This window comes from Caretta caretta, chromosome 10, assembly GCF_965140235.1.
Source record: "Caretta caretta isolate rCarCar2 chromosome 10, rCarCar1.hap1, whole genome shotgun sequence".
Taxonomy (NCBI): Eukaryota; Metazoa; Chordata; order Testudines; family Cheloniidae; genus Caretta; species Caretta caretta.
In genome coordinates, this window is record NC_134215.1 from 74195306 (window position 1) to 74219795 (window position 24490).

Genomic DNA, 24490 nt, shown 5'->3' on the forward strand with positions numbered 1-24490 from the left:
TGGGGCAAGTGATGCTGCTTTTCCACAATTTCAGCCCGTGCACATCGGCGGAAGCACTCTATGTAGAAAGTCCAGCCTGCTGTCTCAACCTTCAGGAGGAGTCCACCTATTAGAATGTGCTCCTGGTTTGGAAGGGATGTCAGTTCTCTTAGTATGTTCTTAACATGGTCCAAGGCTTATAATCTCACCCTGGGAGAGAAGGCACAGTTCATATCTAAGTGCCATGAATCCCCAGCTGCATGATTATCTGCATGATTATCTTGGACAGAAAGCAGTGTTGATGTGTGAAATATTATTAACAATAAATCCATTTCCTAGTTTTATGTTATTCCGCAGCACTCTGGGGAAACTGAGGTCTCTAGACATGAGAGAAGGGTGTAGTGGAGGCAGGCATGAGTCAATCATGTGCAAGTACAGTAGTGGGCGTCCTGTGAGCAAAGAAAATCCATTACAGTGATGTGCCTGATTCTGATCTCACGTATACTGTCCATCAGGAATAACTCCAGTCATGTCAGTGGAGTTATACCGTTGTAAAGCTAACATATGCACCATCAGAAAGGCCAGTTGTATTAATGAGTGATGTTTTCATTTGATGACATGACATGACAAATTCCCACTAAAACCCTCAGCAAACAGCCAAAAAGAAAAACGGTGCAGGAGAATTGTGCAAAAGTTCTGTTAAGAGAGGCACGTCTGGAATCTATCCATTTCTTCCACCACCATTTCACATTGTACCCTGTCTTGGTGCCAGCCAGGTTGGGAGTAGTGGGTGGGGAAGGGGTTAGGAGAGGAAGCTTATCTGAAAGGCATAGAACGTACTTGAAATGATCTTCTTCTGAAGAATGCACTGCCCAGCTACTTCAGTAAAAACAAATCAGCTGCATGCCCAGGCAATACCCTCCATATTACGCTGGCTGAAGAAATCCAAAAAAACCTAAAGGAATGGATGATCAGTGAGAGGGGTTAAAAACAACCACCACCACCCGCTGGTATAGTGAAGCCATTACAACAACTTCCAAATAAAATGGTCTCTAACAGAGCAGAGCCTGTCTGGTCAGTAACCCACGACTGAGGTAATGGTTTCATATAACAATAATGCTTGACTTGGTGTTCATTTTCAACCCGCAGCGGTAAAAGTAAAGTGCAATCTAACAGAAGCTGTCAAATACTTTCAGCTAATCTGCCAGTAGCTGCTTTGGTACAATTTTGGTGATGTAATACATTGTATCACCTGACCCCAGCAATGTGACTGCACTGTTAACACTCTGCCCTTGGGAGGTTCATGAGTGGGTCTGAGTGGTTAGAAACTTCCCCTTAGGTACTTAGGAGAAAGACCTGCTACTGCTCCTCACTGCAGCTCTGATGCACTTGTGCCACAATAGTGCTGAAATGTGTTTCTTTCCAAATCATTAAAGCCTGGCACTTTAGAGCTGGGCTCTTGGGAAAATGTTCCCGGCTCACCTTTCCCCCGCTTCTGTAGTTTTCAACGTAGATGCTGGACCTCAGTGCATGTTCTTGCTGTATTTCCAAACAGCTTGGGGCTTCAGAGGCTGTGGAATATTATAAATATTGACACTGTTTTCCTAACTGTGCACTTTTCAGGGTGTTTCCAATGCGTGCATTATGCAACACACAGCGAGTAATAGGAAGGAAGGAGCTGGGTAAGTAAAACTTGCATCCTGGGGAACTCCAAATACTGATCTCCCTCACTCACAGGAGGAAGGAGTGTTGTCTAGTGATTAAAGCGGGGAACTGGGAGTCAGGGGTGTGAGGTTCAATTCATGTCTTTCCTGCTGACCTTTTAGGTGACCTTGGGCCTGTCACTGAACCTTCTCTGTGTCAGTACAGTAAAGCCTACCCCTCAATGAGGCTGAATTAATTAATGCCCAAGGTGCTTTGTAGCTTTTAAGTGAGGATCGCAAAGTATTATCTGAGTATATTTCTCCGTAATCACTGCTCAACTGTGCCTAACCCTTCCTCTGCAGCTGAGCTTATGTCATTGTGTTTCTATCTGGGCAATGGCTTTCCCATGTAGTCTGTATGCTGGAGTTGCAATGCATCCTGAACGCAGGGCAGAATTACTACAAGGTGCTGAATGAATTATAGGGAAGCAATATCCTCTCTCCCCACCCAGTAACTCGGGCCCATGTCACCTCTCCTGAGGTGACTTCAGACAAGACCCATAGACACGGCCCATGATCTCTCCATGTCTGAACAATTGACATCACTTTCCTTATCCAAACAATCAAGGCTGAGATTTTTTTAAGTCACCTAAGTTGATTTGGGTTTCATTTTAATGGGAGTTAGGCACCCAGTTCCTTTAGGTAATTTTGCAAATCCCACACCATACCTCCTGTCTTCCTCTTTTAGATATTTCTGTGAATGTCAGCCTTTAGTTAACTGAGAAATCTTAGCTCAGAGCTGGCAATGGAGGGCACCATCGTAGCACTGGAAAATGAAGTACTTCCTAACTTCACCTTCAATCTATTCCGTATGGGCCCCACAGGCACCCACTCGTTCAGCCAGGTCATAGCTCATTTTACACCACTGTTATTTCCCCTTTGAAAAGCTCTTCCACTTTCTCTGCAAGGCTCTCCATCCCTTTGGTGTTCTCGCACTGAAGAAATAATAATAATAAAATCCCAACTTCTCCTTTTTTTCTTTAAGGTACAGCATTGTTACACTTGACTGGCTATAACAGACTCAACTCCTTTGAAAGTAATGGAATTATATTGCCATCACAGTTCACTGGTCTGCCTCATTTTGGAAAAAAATCATCTTTCTTAATGTCTCGACCACAGTGTAGCTCAGCAGCAGCTACTAACTTGGGAGAGCTAGATACTATAACCTGGCAGCTCAAAGTCCAGACAATGGCATCATGTGCACTGAAAGGAGCAAGTGCACAGAAGAATTGGCAGACATGGAATTGAAGGCTGATCTGGGCTGTTCAATCTGGGGTCTCCCCTGAGGACTAGAAGGAACAAGTCCACTAAAGTCAGATGGATACGTCCTTTTTATGGTCTCAGTATTCACGCTACCCTACTGCAGTGCATCCTTCTTGCAAGCACAACATAATAGAATTGAAACTGAGGTTACACTCCAAAGAGTCTCTCTGTAAAGATGACATTGTGGGGTTCCATATTTGTTCTCCCTGAGGGATTTCATATCAATTTTGCTGAGTTTATGTGTGAGGAGGTGATTTTTCTTACCGCAAAGCCAACCTAGGATCTCAACACCGTTCTGTTTATTCTGCTCCTTACAACACCTCTAGGGCTGGTAGGTTGTCAGTGGGGGGCATCAGAGTAATGTATTCTAATATTTCCTAATTTTAGGGGGGGCCCTCCTCCATGGTAGGATGGGGCATGGCCAGAGCACACTGCCCTCTCGGAATTCTGGGCCAGAGGAACAGCCTGTAGGAAGTAGTTAGAACAGGCCTGAGGCTGCTTTAATGTGTTCTCAGGGCCAAACAGGATATACAGGGTTAAGGGAAGAAGTTGAGTAGGTAGCAAAAGCCATCTATACCCCTCCTCAAGTGTAATATTGAAGCTCAGAGGCACTTGAGGCTCTGGCCTTGTGTGTGTATGCCACACAACGTATAGTCTCTAATTGTACATATTCAAATTTAAATGACCATATATTTGAACCTATAATGTGCAGATGCAATTACCTGTATGTGAAGTGACATTAGCACGCTCTCATTAAACAACCTAACACCTGTACTTGCACAGGGATCAATATTTTCACCTGCAAAACCAACTGGGGTCAATGGATCTTATGGGTACAAATTCTAATGCCTTCGCCCATGTGTACAGGTGTTAGACTATTTCAGTAGTGTTAAAATTATTAGCAGATACTTGCATCACCAAAGTGCAGAGGCAAATACAACACAGTATTGGGTAGGCTCCAGGTAGAAGATTAGCTGAGAATTTATCCCTGTGCCTATTGTATGCAATTAGATGGGAGTCAGATATAGCACACTACAGTTTGCCTGCATGATTAACCATTGATTGTGTCTTTTAGATGTCTAATCAGATTATATTGGACTTCCTTACAATTTCCTAAGTAGGCCACCAGATAGATTGATCAAGGGTAGATGGGATCTGACAGTAGAATATTATGGCAAAATTCTTCTGATGATGGATGGGTCCATCTTGACACAAACTCCAAAGCTTTGCCTCTTAGTAATAAATCTCGGCATGAAGTCATCTGTCTCTGACCTGAAGCTCAACATCAGCAACTCAGGGTACTGAAGTTTCATTGTCTTTATGAACGTTAAAGTTGACTCAATGGCAAACATACACACTTTCTGCATTCAATCTCTTTAATAGGGGCAGGCCTTATATAATAGCAGTAGGCCTTATATTATTTTTATTTATTTTTGTAAAAGATAGCAATTCACAACTTTTCTAGCCAGCCAAGAGGATCTCTATGAAGAGATTACATTTTGTTAGATGTTTAATGAGTCAGTCATTGAAAAAAAAAAAAAACTAAAAAAATGGAAAATGGTACAGGACTTATTTACCAAGGAGTTGTGCTAAGCAGTGGCAAAATACCACGGCATAACTGTAGGCTTTTCTTGGTATCGTGGAGTTTTATGATGGGCTTCTTGAGTAAAATGTTCAGAAGTGCCTAAGTGGCTTACAAGCCCGAGGGTACGTCTGCACTGCAATGTGACCAGGACTTGAGTAATGTAAGAAGAGCTCGAGTTAGCAGACCCTGGGTTTGTTAACTTAGGGCTTAAAAATCTACACTCATTTGTAAACTCAGCTTAGGCATTGTTGAAACCGGGGTCCCAACATGGGGCTCCAGTGTCTACACTGCATTATGCGGGCCCAAGTCCAACCACCCATATCCCAGACTTCCTAGAGCCCTCCCAAAATGCGGTCGCTTTAACCCTTTGTTGGTGTTGCAGTTTGGGAAAACTTGACTGTCCATCAAACTTGACTAACTTGAGTGGACAAAGAAAGTAGGCCCATGGGATTGTGGGATACATCTGGTGGACTCCCAGAGCAAGAGTCCAGTGGGACTGTGTCTACAATGAAAAAACAATCGGACTTGAACCTTGGGTCCTGACTTGATTCAGGCTTGGACGCTCCAGCCCCGTGGGGTCCTGGGATCCTGGGTCTGATCCCTGGGTTAGCACGATTTGGGTGTAGATAGAAGGGAGGTTAGACTTGAACTTGAGTTTGAACTCTGGGCTTACATTGCCGTGTAATGACACCTAAATATCTTTAAAAATTAGGCCCATTTTCAGAAGTGCCTAAAGGCCTAATTTTTAAAGGTAGTTAGGTATCGCAAGCTGCAGATAGGTGCCTAGTGGGATATTCAAAAGCAGCTAAAGTGTTTTAAATATCCCATTAGGAACATATAATATAGGACTAGAAGGGTCCTGTTGGGTCATTGAGTCCAGTCCCCTGCTCTCATAGGCAATCCCATCATGTAAGCCCATTCATAAATTTATCAAGCTCCACCTTAAAACTAGTTAGGTTGTTTGCTGTTCCAAAACCTCTCTCCTCTGATGTCTAGAAACCTTCTGATTTCCACCAAAATTTGGTCAAGGCCAGTTTATACCCTTGTGCCAAAAATGTCCTTTAGCTCAAATAGCTCTTCTCTCTCCCTGGTGTTTATCCCTTTGATGTATTTATAGAGAACAATCAGATGCCCTCAGCCTTCATTTGCTAGGCTAAACAAGCCAATCTCTTTTAGTCTCCTACAGTAAGATAGGACCTCCATTCCCCGGATCATCCTAGTAGCCCTTCTCTGACCTGTTCCAGTTTGAATTAATCTTTCTTGAACATGGAGTGACCAGAATGTACACACTATTCCAGATGAGGTTTTACCATTGTCTTGTACAATGGGATTTGTACTTCTCTATCCCTTCTGGAAATACCTTGCCTGACATATCCTAGGATTGCATTGGCCTTTTTCATGGCTGCATCACATTTGTGGATCATATACCCAGATCTTTTCCCTCCTCTGTTGATAATGAATTCTTTTTATAAGCCCCTAAGTGAATGATCTTGCACTATATACTATAAATTTCATCCCATTTCTATTGTTCCAGTCCTCAAGGTCATGCAATTCTACTTGTATAATATTCCAATCCTCCTTTTTATTGACAGTGCCTCTCAACATTGTGTCCTCCACAAATTTCATTAGCACACTCCTACTTTTTGTGTCAAGGTCATTAATTATAACATTAAATGAGATTGGTCCCAAGACCAATCCTTGTGGAGCTATCTGCATCTTTAGGCATCTAAATGCCTTTGAAAATCTGGCTCTTAAGCACTTTTAAAAAAAATGTTATCCCTTTCCTGTAAACTATTGCATATACGGGGTATTGTTATGATGGGGTGTGGTACAAAAGTGTTAACTCTAATTCATATGTAATGACTAGTTTAACATACTTGAGGGCTGATTCAAAACCCAATGAAGTCACTGTGAGCTTTTCCATGGACTTTGCTAGTCTTCAGATTGAGCCTTATTGCTTTGCCACTCATAAGTCCATCCCAAAATTATGCCAATCATCATAAACATTTTATATTGCACCACATCCTCATGTTGTCGCATCTTGTTCTGCATATATATGTGTTTGTGTGTGCATGCATGGATAAATTGTGTTTACATACCCTGTAATATATACAAGTGTATATTATATATAGTGTAAGCAGCCCACACTTGGCTGACGTCTTGGGCATTCAGTGCAGTTTGCTGAAGTAATCAAGTAATGCTATCGAATGACCTACTGTAGACATTTTCATCTGATGGAGCCAGGAAATGAGGCAGCTAATAGATCATTCTGGAGTATTGTAAGATCACAGCAATCTTATATTTAAGGGGGGGTTAATATAATACTAATTGGGGCCTAGGTGAAGAGTTCATGAGACAAATGAACCCACCTGAATTTTGAGAGTTTGAACAGCTTGAGCCATATCCTATACTCATTGCTGCTTCTGAGGTTTAGCCCTTTAACCAGGAAGGAAAAGGAATATCAGTGTGTTACAATCATTATCTGCCTTTTCCGGGTAACAGCCATGACTGTATCTCTTGGTTTCAGGGCAACAATGGCTGATAACACACCAATGTCATGGCCAATAAGAAAAAAAAACAAAAAACAAAAAAACAAGATACTGGACCAAATTCACCTCTGGGGAAGGCCTGCTGAACTCTGGGATTCTATTCCCATTTATGCCAAAGCCTGCAAACTGACAATGCTCTCTTATCATCAACCTCCGTAGTGAGTCTGGGCAACCAGAAATAACATTTAAGTTAGGGCCAAGTGAACAAATCACAGGGAATACTAACTTTTTTTTTTTCCTGTTGAAGGCACTGTCCAGCAGTTTATAATTTTCTTTCTTCATTATTACTCAGATTGAAAATATTTGCTGAAAATTTTCTAGAACTACTTCTCAAATATTTTCTACAAATATTTTCCCTAAGCAGTTTACTGGGAGTGTTCAGAAACTGAAATTCTAGCTCGAGTTTTGACTGGACACATAGATTTATGCTCCCCCGCTCAGGAAAAAGAAGTGCACTGTGTGATCTAAGCAGCACGTTTCCACTGTGGTTACTTGCATTTATGAGACCATTAATTTAGATTGTGAGCTCTGTAGGGCGGGGCTTCTCTTTTAGCGTTTCTTTGTACTACACCTAGTACAACAGGACCTCCATCCTGACTGGGTCGTCTGGGTGTTACTGCAACATTTCCTACTAAAATCTCTAATATTCAATCAAACAGGCTGAATATTCCTGCAAGTAAACACTGTTTGTTAAAATATTTGCCAGAAGTGAACACAAAAGGGGTGTAAATATAGGTGAAGCAAATTAAGGTTTTAGGCAGAGATATGTGGATACTAGGGTGTTAAGAGCTAGATGGATAGGTAGATAGATTCCATCCACCTCTAACTGAAGTGTTCAGTGCTTGATCCTGTAGGTTGCTGAGCACTCTGGCCCCAATCCAACAAACCACTTAGCACATGCTTAACTGTAAGCATATGAGTGGAGTCATTGTTAGCTGCAAAAAGGAAAGGAGGACTTGTGGCGCCTTAGAGACTAACAAATTTATTTGAGCATAAGCTTTCGTGAGCTACAGCTCACTTCATCGGATTGCATTGTTAGCTGAGTCTACTCACCTGCTGAAAGCCATGCATATGACATGCTTAAAGCTTGGCCCTAACACTGCAATGGAAACAGTCTGTAAAACTGGGAATTCAGCAGTGTAAAAGCCTGCCCCCAAGGGAACACCAAAACTTCCTGGTTCTTTTACAACCCCCATGCTGGTTTCTGAATGCTTCAGTGCAAAGCAGCTCCTGAATTGCCTTCAAAGCATGACAATTTGTTTTCCCCCTGCTCTCATTATGCTGTGCACTTACATACGGTGTCTAAGGGAATACACATCCACTTTGAGAACAAAAAAAGAGTTAAAAGTTATGGCCATAAAAGCTTATGCTCTCTCGCTCGCTCCCGCCACACAATCAATCTTCTAAGTTTCCAGGAGTGGACGAGATTTTTAAAAACAGCTGTAATCTGTGGTCATTGATGGTGGAGTAGATTGTTTGCCAAACTATTACCATAACTGTCAACTGAAATCAGAAAAATAATCTCATTGTGCTGGACAGATGCCTTTCCTGCATTATTGATATAGTCACTCCAGAGTAATAGAGAAATATAAAGCATTGTTCTATTTACAAAAGGAGATTGGCCAAGTCCTTGAGAGAGAGCTTGAGGGACAGGCACTTACAGGAAGTGAGATATAGTCAACTCAGTAAAAGTTATGTGTCAGGGTCATGTGACCTCCATAGTCAGCAGTAGAATCTCATAGCGTTCTATTGCTTTCCCTCTCCTGGCTCACTTTTAGATTTAGTTCCAGAGCTTAATCTCTTACTAAATGAGTTTCTTCAGGGTATAAATGCAGCAACATGGAATTTGCTATGCTCTCCTTGACAACCCCAACCCCATCCCTACGGCTGTTGGATTTCCAGAATATGCAAAAATGTTCTGTGTTAACCGTGCCCCTCTTTGTAGTGTGAATAAATCACGTCAGCTCAGCGCATTACCATATGCTGGAATAGAATTTGTTTTGTTCATAGTCAAGGTATCTAAAAAAACCAAACCACTTTACAAAGCAAAGTACTAAATACGGGCACTGCAGCAAATCTGTAGGCAAATGAAGTGGCCATTCTCAACTTTGCATACAAACATTTCTAACTGCGAAGGCTGGGTGTAAGCAGTTGCTAAGTGGAGCTTGATCTTGTATCTGGATCTGCTACCACAGACCCTCATGACCATGCGGATTTCCACATTTATGGTGCTGTATGAAAAAAATAAATATATCCATACTCAGACTGAAGGGGGACAGAGTTTGCTTTTCTTTGCAGCAGTAAGCAAGGCTGCTAACACAAGAATAAAATGGGAATATTGCCTATAGTAAATGTCCTGTGACTGAAGTGAGAGAATGAATATTGTTAGATCTTGGTTCTTGCCATTTTTTTCAGTTTATAACTGACTTTCAGAAAACACAAGAGAAAATAATTGTCTGTTCCAGCAGACGATGGTGTTAGGTATAAGCAGAGTGATACAGAAAAGAGAAAGAGAAATTAAAACGAGAGAAGTTTCACAGGAATACAACCACCATGAATTTGGGCTTTTGGCTCATTTTTGTTCAAAAGCAAAAACCATATAGACAGATTCAGTTTGGTGGGAGGAAAGATGACTTACATCAACGTAGCATCTAACCATTCGTTTATGAGCAGTGAATTTTTCTGGATCTCGTCTTTCCTTCATATGGTTTAAACCAAATATGCTGTTTTTGCCTCAGTACAGTGAAAGAAATGAGTTAATCAAATTTGATGTTTCGGGAGTGGAGTTTCTTCTTGCCAAAAATGACCTTCTTTTTTTCCACACAAGTTTAGTTAAGAGTCTGAGAAGGGAGCTACTGTAATTAAGCAAAATGGATGGCCCAGATCTAAGTCTCAGGATCAGGGGGATGTAAAAAGAGGGCTTAGTTAAGGACAAATTCTTCCTACGTGAATTCAGATTGTCCTATTGATAGCTCACATTGGTTGTTCTGGCCCCGAAACATTTCTACCTTCCAAATGAGAAAAAAATTATTGTAAGAAAAATGTCCAACTGCTTTCATGCTGAAGGACAGACTAAATACGATCAGGAAATGAATTCAGAAAGAGCAGCCCCAGTGTCCCTGACACTTTATATGTCTTGACACATGCTATCCTTCTCAAAATGTATGGTACATTCTAGTCTGTATGAAATTGCTGCTGAAACACATGACATGGGGAGGTTAGATGAAGAAGCAAAGATGTTTCGAATCCATCAGGACAAGTGGTGGACTAGGATTCGGATCCGATCCTTCTGCACATTAGGCCCGCTGACATACACCTATATACTGTGCACACACACACACACACACACACACAGAGATACCAAGCCCAATAGCATTTTTAATTGAAAAGTATAAATTTGGCCTGCTAAATCTATTAACAATTTGTTTTAATTAGGAACCCAGCTGCTTCCTGAGATTTTGCAGTCTGGGTTTCAGAACTTTAGCCATACTGAAAATGAGTCTCAAGTGAGCTGCTTTAAGTCTTTCAGATCAGCGTTTTCACAGACTTGTTGGAAGGGAGATGCCTCTAAAACTTTCCACATTGTGCATATTACACCCTTTTGTGTCCTTGGATGATACTGACTTGCTGAGAGAATGTAAAACTGTCTGCCTCCATCTCCAACCACAACTTAAATGCAGCTGAAATTTACCTCTCCTGATGCGTTCCCTATCATCTGACCAGCCCGCTCCAAATAAGCAGATAAACTCAAATGGTGCAAATTTAGTGCGGTCCACTCGACTGCAGAGGTACTAATTCTCCGCCAGCAGGGGGAGCATTTAGTTAATTGGACTTCCTACTTAGTACTGCCTCTGCCCTTTTATTTCTTCCAGAGCGGAACCAGCCAAGTTGTAGGACTCTGTCTGGATAGGGTGACCAGCCATCCCGTTTTTAAAGGGACAGTCCCGGTTTTGGGGACTTTTTCTTATATAGGTGCCTATTAGCCCCCACCCTCCGTCCCGTTTTTTCACAGTTGCTATCTGGTAACCCTATGTCTGGAGGTTCACAAGTGTGTAATAATTCTCTCTCCATTTCCAGTTTTATTTAACCAAATTATGTATTAACAACCAATGGGGGTAATCTGGCACTCTCTCCTGCTCTAGATATGTCAGCTCTAGCGACAAGGAAATACTGGCTGTTGTCTGATTCTTCTGTGAATTGTGAATTTCTCTAGACCTTATAAATTCAAGGGCCAACTTAAATTACGCCTCCTCCCATTCCTCGTCTGGGTGGAAGCTTGTGCCAACAAGGGTGGCAGTTCTGTCACTCATAGGCCATACCAGGTGGGATGTTAGAGTATCCTTACCCCAGGCGTAGCCAGGGCAAGACAGCACATCTGCCTACCACCTTAGAGAAAATTCAACTCCCTAAGGACCAAAGGGCACAACACAACAATGCGCTCTCAGACAAGGAATGTTGAGGGTTTCGAGAAGGACCAGATAACACCCAGGTAACCCAGGCTGCTTCAGAGCCTGTTTTGTTTTCTTTTAATATTATTCTGGGCCTGTGTCTACAAGTTCTAAAGGATATAACCAGTCTAGAATACCATATAGCTTTTGCCCAGGTAGGAATGGCAGTGCCATGAAGATAAGCTACCTATGCCTCTCCCCCTATCTACTTTTACCTGAAGTGTTTTCACTCACTGTTTCTGTCTCATTATGTCTGCATTTCCCCTTTCTTGCTCATGATCTTTCTCCCTTTCGTTTTTCAGCCTACTGCCTTCTTTGGTGTTTTCGCCAATCCATTCCTTTCTCCCACACACTGATCCTCATGGGATGGGGCCCCCGGACAACTAAAATGTTTCTCAGCGTCAGGGAGTGGCCATGAATTTGCCGTGTCATTCTGCAAATTTGGGCGAATTTGCAGCTGGCTTTTCCTATGCAACTAAAAGGTGAAAAATTTGAGATGATAGCAAATAAATATTTTCAGGGAGTTTTTTGGTTTGCACAAAGTTTAGTCAAAAACGTTTCGCTTTTATGGAGACAAATTGTGGATTTTTTCAACCCTACCTAACAAAATAATTCCAAATAACCCATTTCAACTTGGTTAAACAGATAGACCTTTTAGTTTGCACTGAAAATCAGCAACTTCAGGCTTTGTCAGGCCAAAGCCTTCAAAGAAAACTCCCTTATCACCTCTGCCTGCACAAATCTATGGTCTATCAATTGCAAACTAAAACTGTATAAAATTTCCAGGAGGGCAAAGGGAATGGGCATTACAGTGTTGCCAGCTCACTTTTTTATCATAATGATTCTCATGTTACTGACTGTTTTCCTTAAAGCCCCAACTCCTGGAGTCATGTTATTATATGAGAACCTCAATTTTCATTAAAAAAAAATTGTTCCAGACCAGCTGCAGAGAAAAAACTTGAAAATTTGAAGCATAAAAAACAGAAAGCAAGTAAAACAAGCACAACATTTATTTCTTTAAATCTTGTTATGTTTAAGCCAATATCATGATTTTCGTGTGCTTGGACAAATAATCTGTGTGTGTGTGTGTGTGTGAGTGAATCTTGGATTTTGTTTCAAGTTGCAGGCTCCTTTTACCTAGAGCTGATGAAATTTTCCAAATTTAGATTTTCTGACCAAAAAAAAAAAAAAAAAACAACCAAAAAACCCTAACATTTCACAACACAGTAACTATCACAAAAATGAGGAAAATATTCCAATAATTCATTTGTGAGTTCCCCCTCCATTTTTGACCCAGCTTTCAGTCTAGCCAAAAGTTTTCACATTTTGAAAAATAAAATAAAATAAAATAAAATAAAATAAAATGGGGGAGAACGGACAAAATGTTTGTGATTCCCTCTCCTCAGGCTCAATGTTTTGAACGGCTCTGATTTTAACTCAGAAAGGCATTGGTGAAACTTAGAATGAAATAGGACATTCACTAAACTCTTTGCACTGCTTTCTTTATGGTTCCTTAAGGGTTTTGTAAAAGTTCATGAGAGTTTGCTCATTCCAGGAGAACAGATGTCAAGAGGTTCCTTGTAGAACCAAACCCACGAAAAACTCGAAAGCTTGACAGAGAGCAAAAAGTTTCAGTGTGAGTCACAAGCCTAGAAAAGTTCTGCATGACACCCAACTGGTTTTTTGTCCATATTCCAACCTGACAAAGCAGCGTCTTGCAAGCTCTCACTTCCGTTATAAAATTTTGTTCTACTCTATTATTTACCTCTAGCTTTCAAAGCCTGTGGCAGAATTTGAGCTGTTCGATTCACATGGAATTTACTTACAGTTTGGCTGGGAAAATCTGAAGATTGACAGGCTAAAGCACTTTGGAGCAGATTATCTCCTGAGCCAGAACAGGAGTTGCAGGAGGGGTGAGGTGTCAGGGACCCAGTTATGATGCCCTGACTCTGATGGCTGGCCTCAACCCAAGCACATCTCAGAGCTCCCGCCAGGCAGCTCTAAATTTTGCCACTTATGTTGAGATCTTATTGGACTCCATACCACTGGAAGACTAATGGAGTGGAGCTCCAATATACCGTCTCCGAACCCTAACACAACCCCTATGCTGGACAGTTGGGAGGGGCAAAAAAATCCAGGGTTTGCCAGCTGCACTTTTTCACTAGAAGGGATATTTCCTCCAGTGGGGAATTTTCTGGCTGATTTGTGACTAGATTATGTCCCTTTCCCCCACCTTTGTATGGAAAGAATGTGCATGCAAGTGGTTTATAATCTATGTGCTTATTTGAGAGGGTTTGTAGGAAAGGTAATTTGTGCACATCAATTGCCATGCTGCTCAGTGATTTCCCTCATGTTTTGTGCTTCTCTTTTTCTTGTGGCTGCTCCAGCACCTTATCTTGAGTCTTCTTTGGCTTGTTTACTCACTCTTCAGTATGCCAGCTCAGGGTTAAGGACCATCAACTTAGGTATGATCCTCTCCTGCGTGCTTTGATTCCATGTTTGAGTCATAAGTAGAAGGGTCCTTAAGCCTCAACAGGCAGATTGAAAATTCAGTAAATAAGAAGAGAAACTCAAGATAAGAAGTCCAAGTCCGCAGCAACATAGACAAGAATAGTACTTGATACAATACATATATATATATATATATATATATATATAGTGGATGGGTTTTTTTAGTGGCATTTTGATGATTTATAGTGTGGCTGTGTGTTGTTGTATTCTTTTTATCCTCCTTCCTGAATCAGCACTGGATTTATTGGCTATCTATTTGGGAGTGCCCATATTTAAATAAGCTTGATATTTAAAAATTGTTAAGGCTTGTGCCCCTGAGAAATAATACAGATAACTTTTTTGTTTGTTTTCCTTAAAGGAAGAGTGTCAAGTCAATTTAAGCCCCCAAATTCATTAGTAAATTAGTTAAAAAAAAAAAAAAAGCCTGTCAACATAAATATTCTTTAAAACTTTCATGCAAACAATTTTTTTTTCAAGGTATGACATTCCCCTGGAGTGTTTGCAACTCAAACATTCTGCTGAAGTATGGGAACCAGAAGGTGAAAGTGAGGCTAAACAAATGTGAAATTGATGAGCCTGTTTTTAAAGCAGAAATAAAAAAGAGGGTGAAAAGTAAAATTCTTTCAAGTTTAACAAATGTGGGTGCTGTTAATAAAACAGATAAGGAAATCTGACCTTTAGAACTATTTGAATGATAACCTGGCAGTGTCTCCTTCAAGAAGCCACCATAGTTATACCAAGTGCTTCCATGAAAGGGAATGAGCGTGCAAGGTCTCAGATCTAATTCAGCAGAGGATTCTTGCTTCATGTTTCTTAGTTTTCACCTCGGGAATAACCTGCTGTTCTAATAAATGCAATTAGATACCAGAGTTGTAGCTGGCTGGACTCAGGGCGTACAGGCTTGCATCTGTACCTATCACCAGAGTAATCCTGCAAATTTGGATTCCCAATTCTCATATAATTCTCCCTCCATTATTTTTCTCCCTTTTCTTGAGGTGTCAGCTCTGGCCTAACCTCCCTCTTGCCACCCTTCCTCCAACCTCCAGAAATATTCCAATATTGGGAGTCATAAACTCTACCTAGGTTTCCAGCTGCCAGCATCTGGGAGTAAACAACAGACCATCTTGTTCACCTCAGAAGTGAACTCTTGTGGCTGGCTGATTGGACAAAGATTTTCCATTTACCATTTCCCCCTCCTAGATAATTCTAGGGTTAATCCACCACACCGCCTTGCCAGCCCAGCCCCCGTGATATTGACACTTAAGAAACACAGAGCTGTTTATATTTCATTGGAGAGCTCATACTATCAATTTTCACATTAGTGAGTTCGGCTATTGCTCTCTTCTATCGGGATCTATTGAGTGGTGGCAGTAGAGATATCCTCTGTAGTGAAGGAAAAAAAAATACTTAGCTGTCTGATGAAATGTTTTAAATGCATAGGGTTCACCTTGGGGTTGGCTGCTGCTCAGATTTTATCCATTAATAACACACAGGGCTGCCACACTACTCTCCAGGGCTGATAGGAAAAATAGTACCACTTACAGATCCCTTGGTTTGCCTGAGGGAGCATGCACCAAATACAGCACATATCATATATTTTGGGGCTGAAATGTACTCCACGAGGGAAAAAAAATCTTTATATTAAAAATAAAATCACATACCTATAGCAAAAGTCAAAAGGAAGATCCCATGTAGGCCAGGAGCTTTTGCTGAACCTAGGTGCCTCGGGGCTTTGCTTACACTATGGAATGCCTCTGGGGAGGGGTGGGGAGAAGATTTGAATGCGAAGGCCCTTCTTTAAACTACTGAACCTCAGGTTGATAGTTGACCCAGTGGGGAGGAAAGTTAGAATCATGACTAGCAGCTGTACGCCAAGGAATGAACTCTTGCCCAGCCTTTGTGTTCCCAGCAAAAGCGGTTCCTTATTTATTTATAATTTTTTTTTCACTGCTGGAACAATTCACAGGAAAATGATCAACAAAATGAGAATCGTTCACTGATTAGATTATTGTCTGTGGACGGTACGTTAAGGCAGCCAAGTGCTTTAGGGTAAGTATTATTTTCATCAGTGATGAGGCTAAGAAAGGATTCCGTACCCAATTCCCTGAGCATTAATGATCTGAAGATATGTGGGTTGGGTTGCATTGTTTCCCCCTCTCTTTCAATGTGAGCCACAAAGCTGTTTGCTGCCAGGAAGTGTTATTTAAGAATATGAGTCTTTTTGTAAAGGGAAGGGCATAATTAGATTGTGAGGGTTGATTACTGTATTGTTCTCCATGGAGATTTGAAAGGAACCGCATTTGAAGAAAGAAGGGAAAGTATGTGTTGTGCTTGGAAAGAGAGAGGTATTTGGCTTACACATTCCCTGCCTCCACGTCTGAAACTTTTAATAAAAGATGAGACATGACCAAATTTTCCACTGCGGATTGTAAGTACTCCCTTTGCTCAGAATCAGGCTGCCTGGCACTATTACCCATTCTGGAAACTCACTGGGGTGATGAGCTGGTGGTCTCTTCCCAGATCCCAACATGTTATTCAGTGTGGGCCAGATTGTGACGTGGACTGCACACCCATGTAGGGGAGTGAGATTCCCCTACACGGGCTACCTGGGCCTTGGGAATGAGCATGCAGGATGTTCCAGCCCTGCTTAGTATACCTAAGCAGATGAGCAGGAAATGGACAGAGCTTTGGTTCCACTCCCCCTACTTGCAGGCCAGCACAGGTGGGATAGTCATTTGCTGGTGGTGCAAGCCGGCAGCAAATTACTACTCCCTGGAAACACAGCGGAAGAAGAAAAGGAACTGTGACTCAGAGATACCTCTAATGCCTCTTGGAGCTGCTCCTGGGGTGGAGAAGCTTATACAGCGCTTCTTGCTCAGAACTGTTCCTCAAAACACAGTGCTGCCCCTGGAATATATACATGTAACACCACAGAGGTGCATCATGCTTTAAGTGGTACAAACCACTTCCATTGGCGGTCACCGCAGAAAGGCTGAGGGGCATGGAAACTGAACTTCCATCCCCACCCCTAGATCAGGAGCGAATCCCACTGGCAAAGGGAAGCAGAGCACTGCAGAGGAAGTTTGCACTGCTGCTGCCCATGCTGTTCTTTGGCTGTGCATAAATAGAGACCTTATTCTCCAGAACTGCCACTCTGACACCTCTTACCAGCAGCAAAGTCCCTCAATGGGGGGAGAAAAACACTTTTCAAATGGATTATGGGAGGCAGGCATTTAGGGCTATAGCCCCCCAAATCCAGGACAATCTCCCTGCGCCAATCAAGCAGGAGCTTGCGTGGCTGACATTAAACACAAGAACAACAACAACGTTTAATCCTTTATCTTAAGAAACTGTGTCAGTGTAAAACAAACTGAAATCGTGACTGCACAATGTTGTTTTCTGCTCATGCGGATTGAGTGTCCCTTCCCATATGGTTTGCGCTCTATTGAAGTTGGCTGGGGTGAGATTCTGTCACTGCTGTCCTCCCGAAGCCCTCACAGAAGTGAGACATGTAAGTCAGGAGACAATGTTTTTTAGCAAGTGAGCTCTAGCTGCAGGGACAAGGACTTATATGGGGACTCCTCCAGAACCCTTTGAAGTCAGCGGGGGTCTAAATGTAGGACAGGCCCTAGGCACTTGTACAGAATACATTGGGAAGAGAGCTGTGCTTTGGGCAAGGCCCCACAGTGTCAGCATCTTTCCCCCACATGCACTTACAATCTACAGAGCCCACTTTCAAGATTGGGAGCGGGTCACTTTGAACACCTACTTCTTTATGAACCCTCGACCCATATGCACTGGTTTTCACCCCTCAACCCTGCTTAGCAGCTGCTGAATCCACAGTGAAACCCCCCGAATTCCCTTCCAGCTGTCACATTTCCTCCTCTGCTATATATTATGTTGGTTATGGGGTTTGGCTGAGATGTGTCTTACGAGATGTGTCAGCTCAGGGCCTGAAAAGAAAACTACTCGGACTAGCCAGGATTTAAAGATTAAAAGGCCAGAATCATACCAGTTTTCCCCCCTGCCCTGTGCCTCTGCACAAAAGTGGCCATTTTGACCACCCCCTGCCCCTTTACTGAGTTACTTGAGCTTTTCCTTGAGGCCTTACTTTAACTTTGGTATGTCTGCCAACTGGCACACAGTCTGTGAGACAGGAGTTGCCTAAGGGAGCTAGTTTCATGAGTAAATTACCCATTTATGAAATTAAAAAGCAAACAAACATACACGTCACCAAAAACAGAAACAAGCCGTCTGCCTATCTCTTTCTTTGTGGATGCATATCTACAACAATCATCATGACCATATCTGAACACCTGATGATAAAACCAGCAGCATTTATCATCACAGGCTTAAATTAAAACCGGGAAGAACCTGATTCTGAGGGAACCTCACTATCCTTGACCTTTTGCGTTATTTTCAATGGAAGAAATGGTCTGGGACCACAAACTTCAGCCAAACTGACTCCTTCAGCTGTTTATATTTCCCCCCTCCCCTTCCTTCCATCAACCACTGCTTCAGTTGGGGGGTGGGGAGAGGGGATCTCCTGGTGTGCCAGAGGTGAAGCAAAGGCTTCTGCAGAGCCTTCATTACAAATCCTTGTAAATCCTTCTCGTCAGGCCCAAGCACTGCCTTAGAGCCAAACTCTGAGCTGAAATGGAGTCTGCCACTGGAACTGAGGTTTTATTCCCTTTTTAACCCGTTATATCAGTTGTTAGCCTTATTCTGTTTAATGTAGTCCATGTGTTTAAGTGTCTAGCTACCCTTTCTCCTCTCCCCACTTACACCGCTAATCTGGGGAAAGGACTAAGGATTTGTTCAGGAGCATAAGAGAGAGCCTGAGACAGGGATAAGATGGAAAAGGGTAAGAATAATAGTAAAAACATCAATTCATAAAGCCTGATACGCCTCTCCTCTCTTAGACTATAGTCGCCTTCCTAGGAACAAGTCCATACAGCCACTTCCTTGACCATGACTACACTAATCAGTTGGGATTTAACCCCAACACAGAGTGTGTCAAATAGTTTGTTTGAATGCATCACATCACTTTATTTGTTTTTTTTTCCTTTGATGCATCTTCATCCTTCATGGTTGATTTAGATCATGATGTAAACTAACCGAACGTGACACAGCTGCTCGGCTCAATAACCAAGGAGAAGCCGGCTGCCATTCACGCTCGTACTGTGGCGAGGCACAGTGGTCTTTTCTGGGTTCGTGGGGGGTCCACTTTTCTGGCACCTGCCTAAACCATCCACACGCAGTTTGCTGAAATAAAACCAGTGTTGTTAACAGCATATGTGCAGCCAGCAAAGGGGTCATTTGCCTTATTTGCTAAGAAAGTAAAGGACGTGGCCCAGTGGAATAGAAAGAGACTCAAAGGCAAGGTTCCAGGAGGGACGAGGGTGATGTCTGGCACGGATTAGCATCAGAAGATGAAACAGCAAAAAAGTGGAGATCTCTGCCCCACCTTGGTTTCAAGGCCCCATCTGCTTTGACCTTTGTTTAGCTTATGGGTCCAGGGGGTAGGAGTTCAAGTCAGCTGAACGATCAGTGCCAAGCCACAGTCTTAAAACTAGTTCCGCTATAATTAGAACCGTCTCAAAAGCTTGCTGAAAAGCCTTAAAGAATTTTTTGGACATTCAAAAAATGTAGATGGCACTTATTAAAAAGTATTTATTTTTCATTTTCCTCTGCCTGTGCTCTGACTGCCAAAGACTGGATCCAGAAGCGAAGGAGCTAAAATCACTTACAGGATTTCTGATCTGACCAGAAGCAAGAATAACTGGAAACCTCACAAGAAAGCTTGATCTTCAGGGGTAATCAGGGTAATCCACACACCAAGAATGTTCATGATCCTAATTTTGCAAAACTGAAGCTGTTTGGAGAGGGTTCAACTATGTGTCCAAACTTTTGGGTTCACCCCTGATGCTGAGTATGAGGCAAAACTAGCCACAGGGTCTGTTTACTCATTTCTGCTGTATAACAGCTCTAGGCAGGATCTCACAGTACTGGATGTGCTGAAACATATAGAAATTGATGTTGTTGGTTAGTGGAGAAAAATAGCTCAAAATAGAACGATGCCTGAAGAGAACAGAGGTGACAAATCTATTGTTATAATAAAGTATATATAGCATTGTACCTTCTAATGGTGCCCTGCATATTAAATATTGTCAAAGTATTGGCTGTGATTAGTAGTCACAAAAAATGCCAATTTTTTGGTTAGCAAATGTTTTTGAAAAACTAGTCATGCAAAGGTATTCATGAGACACAAATTGTTCACCAAGTAGATATCCAGCAATCCAGTTCTCCTTCTCTACAATTACGTAGCACCGTATTACCTTAAAAATCTTACCTAGTATCTGAGAGCCTATAGGTTCTTATCAAACGGCTCAATTTGACTATTCATTATTTGCTAATATTGGCTGACTGAGCACGAGATGACATTGTTTCTGCTCCCTGCTCAGATGACTGAATCCTTTAAACAATGCTAATTAACACACTTTTGGTGTTATTTTTCAGATGTGAAACTTCTGCAAAATCATATGATCCCAATTCTGGCACTTTTATCTATGAAAATTCACAATCAGACTTTTAATTTATGTTTATGGTAGAACTGATTGAATAGTATAGACACATTCTCTTCCCCAAAAGATCATAAATCTATGATGTCTGTCCCCAGGCCCCAAATCCTCAAAGGAATTTAGGTGCCTGTCTCCTATGGGAGGAAGGCACTTTAATACCTTTGAGAATCTGTGCCTAAGTGATTGTGCATCTTAATTCAGTTCAGTGACTAGAGAATACTGAGAGTGTTACAAAACAAACAGAACAGCATCTTTGGGGTGGGGAGGAGCAGGTGGGAGTTTTGTAATAAAATGGAATTGGCCTTCTTTGCATTTAAATGTAAAACTCCAGTTTCTTTCTAAGTTAGAGCCAAATGTATAAAAGCTTTTTTTTTTTGTCAGCTTCAGCAAGAAGAAACATTAAAATTCATCTCACCCCAAACCTTTGTCAGAAAAAAAAAAAGATGTTAAATATCAGCAAATGGATCTGATAAGCTGCAGACTATTTCTGCTGTCAGAGAATGACTGTAGGACAAAAACACATGTTCAGGATTTGACATCCCTTGGCATCTTGTAAATAGCCTGCATGAATCCACACCTTAAAACTGCCAACACAAGCAGAATTGTGCCCAAGTTTCTAGTAAGTTAAGCAAGCAAAGCAGCAACATGAAACGTGGTTGGACTGAATATAGAAACCTAAAGACCCCCAAAACTGACCTTGAGATTATTTTAGCAAAAGATCTTTTTTACATTTTTGAAGAGCTGGCCTGATTTTCTTTCCGAAAAGAGCTCTGTAGTTTGTGTATGTGGGAGTGTGTGTAAGACTATGAGTAATAAACACTTTAGGAGAAAAAAAAAGAATCAGAACTTCTCATAGAAGAAGAAGAAGAAGAAGAAGAAGGGAAAAAAAGAATGGCTGAATAATACAAAATAGACCTTTCTCTTTTTAAAGATTTCATGCCTTGGAAGAAATTTGAAGTAATCCTTTGGCCTGGATTTTCAATGCTTCAACTCCACTCCCTCACTGGAAGAAAAAGGTCTTTCCATGCAATTTGTGATTCAAAGGAGGTTTCTCCACTCTGTATTTGGAAATGTTTTCTCCTTCCTTTTTTCCCCCTTCCACAGCCAAATGGGAGAAGAAAGAAAAGACGAGACATTTCTGAAAAGGGAGGGGGATCCTTTGAGGACGGACTTTTCCACCGAGTCAGATTACAGGATCTGCTCAGCACTGCAGAAGCCACCCCATCCCCAAGCCTCCCACCCCATCCCTGTCCAATGCTTAGATGCATTCTAAGGATGTCTGTCTTCCTTTGGCCACTGCCACAGGCAGAATATTGAACGTGCTGGACCCGTGGTCTGATCCGATAGGGTAAATCATATGCTTTTGTGATGCTGGGGATTATCAGGAATGACCTCAAACCTGGAGGATAATAGCAGCATTTTAAGGATTATCTTATAACCAGTAATAACATCTGTAGTCATGAAAGCTACAAGCTCCACTGTGGCATTAGAAGTCACAGCCCGGCTAGGGAGGGTGGCAAAGTCACCCGACCAGTACCGATTTCAGAATCGTTCTACCTTTACAGCAAATCCGACTCTTGTGTCTCCTTTGTGGAGGTGACTTTCCTCCATGCCTGCTTCACTCCACCAGCTGGTGCAGAAGTGGGGCAGGGCCATGACACGACTCCCAGCCTTGCCTGGCATGGCTGGTGAGGCTAACACTTCCCTGAGCTGTGCATGCAGGTAGCACAAGCACTGTGTTTATTGATGCCCCATGCTCAGGTGAGATGGGTGGGCAGGAGAAAAGACGGAGGGCTCCATTTGCAACCTAGGTCTACGATAGAAATAATCAAATGTCATGCTTCAGCAGCTAAACTGATCACTGTGGGAGTCAGGGTGGTTCCCACAATTGACCCAGATCATTATACTTTCCTCTTTCTCGGAAGCATCGGGGGTTGTCTACTGTTGGAGGCAAGATACTAGACTTAATGGCTCAATGGTCCAATTGGGGATGATAAATCCTAGGTTTCTGTAGGGAAACAGTGCATGCCCTTTTCTTTTTCCTTTCATATTTTTACCCATCATAGTGGCTCTTTTTTCACTGTCTGCTCTCTGAGTCTCCAGAAGCCAAAGGAAACAGTGACCTATAGTTCCCAGTGCCACCCAGCTTGCTATAAAACTGCTCAGTAGGAAACTTAATTTGCAAAAAGGCGGCTTTTTGTTTTGTTGGCAAGCTATGGAAAAGGCCTGTTTCCTGGCATGAGAAATCGCCAGTCTTGGCTTTGAGTGTCCACTGACAATTCCCAGCATATGGTAAGAGAGGGAGCTTCCGCCTACCCCATCAGGTAAGTGCCATCTTCCTGACTACAGCAATGATCGATGTCAAGCTTGGAGAGCACTGACTGCTGGGAAAGGAGCCAAGCAGCCAACTGGCCAATACAAGTGAAGGGGTCAGAATGGACAAGGCCTCTGGGTGAGGCACACTTGCTAGCACCAGGAACCAGGAAACGTGGTGTCTTAATGTATGATCATGGGCTTTTTACTTTTGGCTGCAGAACAATGTGTGAGAGGTTTATTTTGAGTCCTTTGAAAAGGTGAAATGGAGATTTTTAGCATATGCATTGCAGCATGTCGGGGCGGGGAAGATTCTTTTGTTTTTTTATCCCTTCTTGTCCCTTTTTGAGAGGATACCTGGATGTTATTTTTCATTGTAATAACCCTGGCTATTGCTTAATAGAAAACCTGATCCAAATCCCATCGGAATCACTCAGAGCCTTTCCACTGACTTCACTGGACTTTGGATCAGGCTCGTGTGTGACTAAGCACCATGGAAGTTGCCCTTGACACAATCCTGTCAATGCCCCTCTGTCCGAACTTGCTGTAACATCTTCTGTCATTCCAGGACAGGACCTCCACTTGGATTTCTCCTCCCATCAATCCACCACGGGTGATTTGCTTGTTTATATTAACAGTATTGGTTTATTACTCTGTTCTGAATGACAGTTGCCATCGTTTGCCTTGTGCCAGTGGAAAATAGAACTGGGTGCACAGGATCCAGGTGTAATGACATGCCTTGTAAATGTGACCCATCCCTTGCACCCTGTGTTGGTCAACATTTCACTTAGCAATATGCATCTTCTGATGTTTTGCAGGTTGTTGACATGGCCAGAGGGTTTGTGTTGTGCTCAGTTGGACAGCTCAATTTTCCTGTAGGCCATTCAAAATGACATGGCAACACACCTGCCGCTGAAAATGAATGCAGATTGTAGAGCACAGTGGAAGCATCCCCTTTGTCTGGCTGAGTTAAGAATCATGCATGTTTGGGTTTATTTTACCAATCTGAAGTGAGTTTAGGACCATGCACAATTGCTCAGAGGAGGTGCACAGGGACTGCTCAGAGTGGGATGGGCACATTGGAGGGAGCAGGCTTCAGCATCCTAAATGATAGTGAAGGCAGGACTGTCGTCCCTTGCACTGGGCGTCGGATGCTTGGCCTGAGCTAAACCAGGCCATCTTCGGGAAAACTCCAGCTGGCGTAAAGTCAGCATATCCAGCTTTGTGTTACCTGCTCCTAGACCCAGTGCAGGGGGTGGATTGTATAAGGTATGGAGAGGAAGGAGGCATGTCAGTGTGGGAGCAGAGTAAAATGCTGTGAACATGGGCCAGAAGAATGGAATGGTTAGAAAAGCCCTGAGGTTGCTCTAATTTGTTCTGGAGGCTTGCCCAGTACCAGGCTAGCCTCAGAGCTGCCATCACATCTCCTTCACCCCAGGATGTGCTGTGAATGAACTTGGAGCAGCTGAGGGTCCAAGCTTAAGTTGCTCAGGGAGGATTGGTGCCTACATAAGGCACATTTCCTACCCAAGCTTCCTATACAGACAGATGCCTTAAA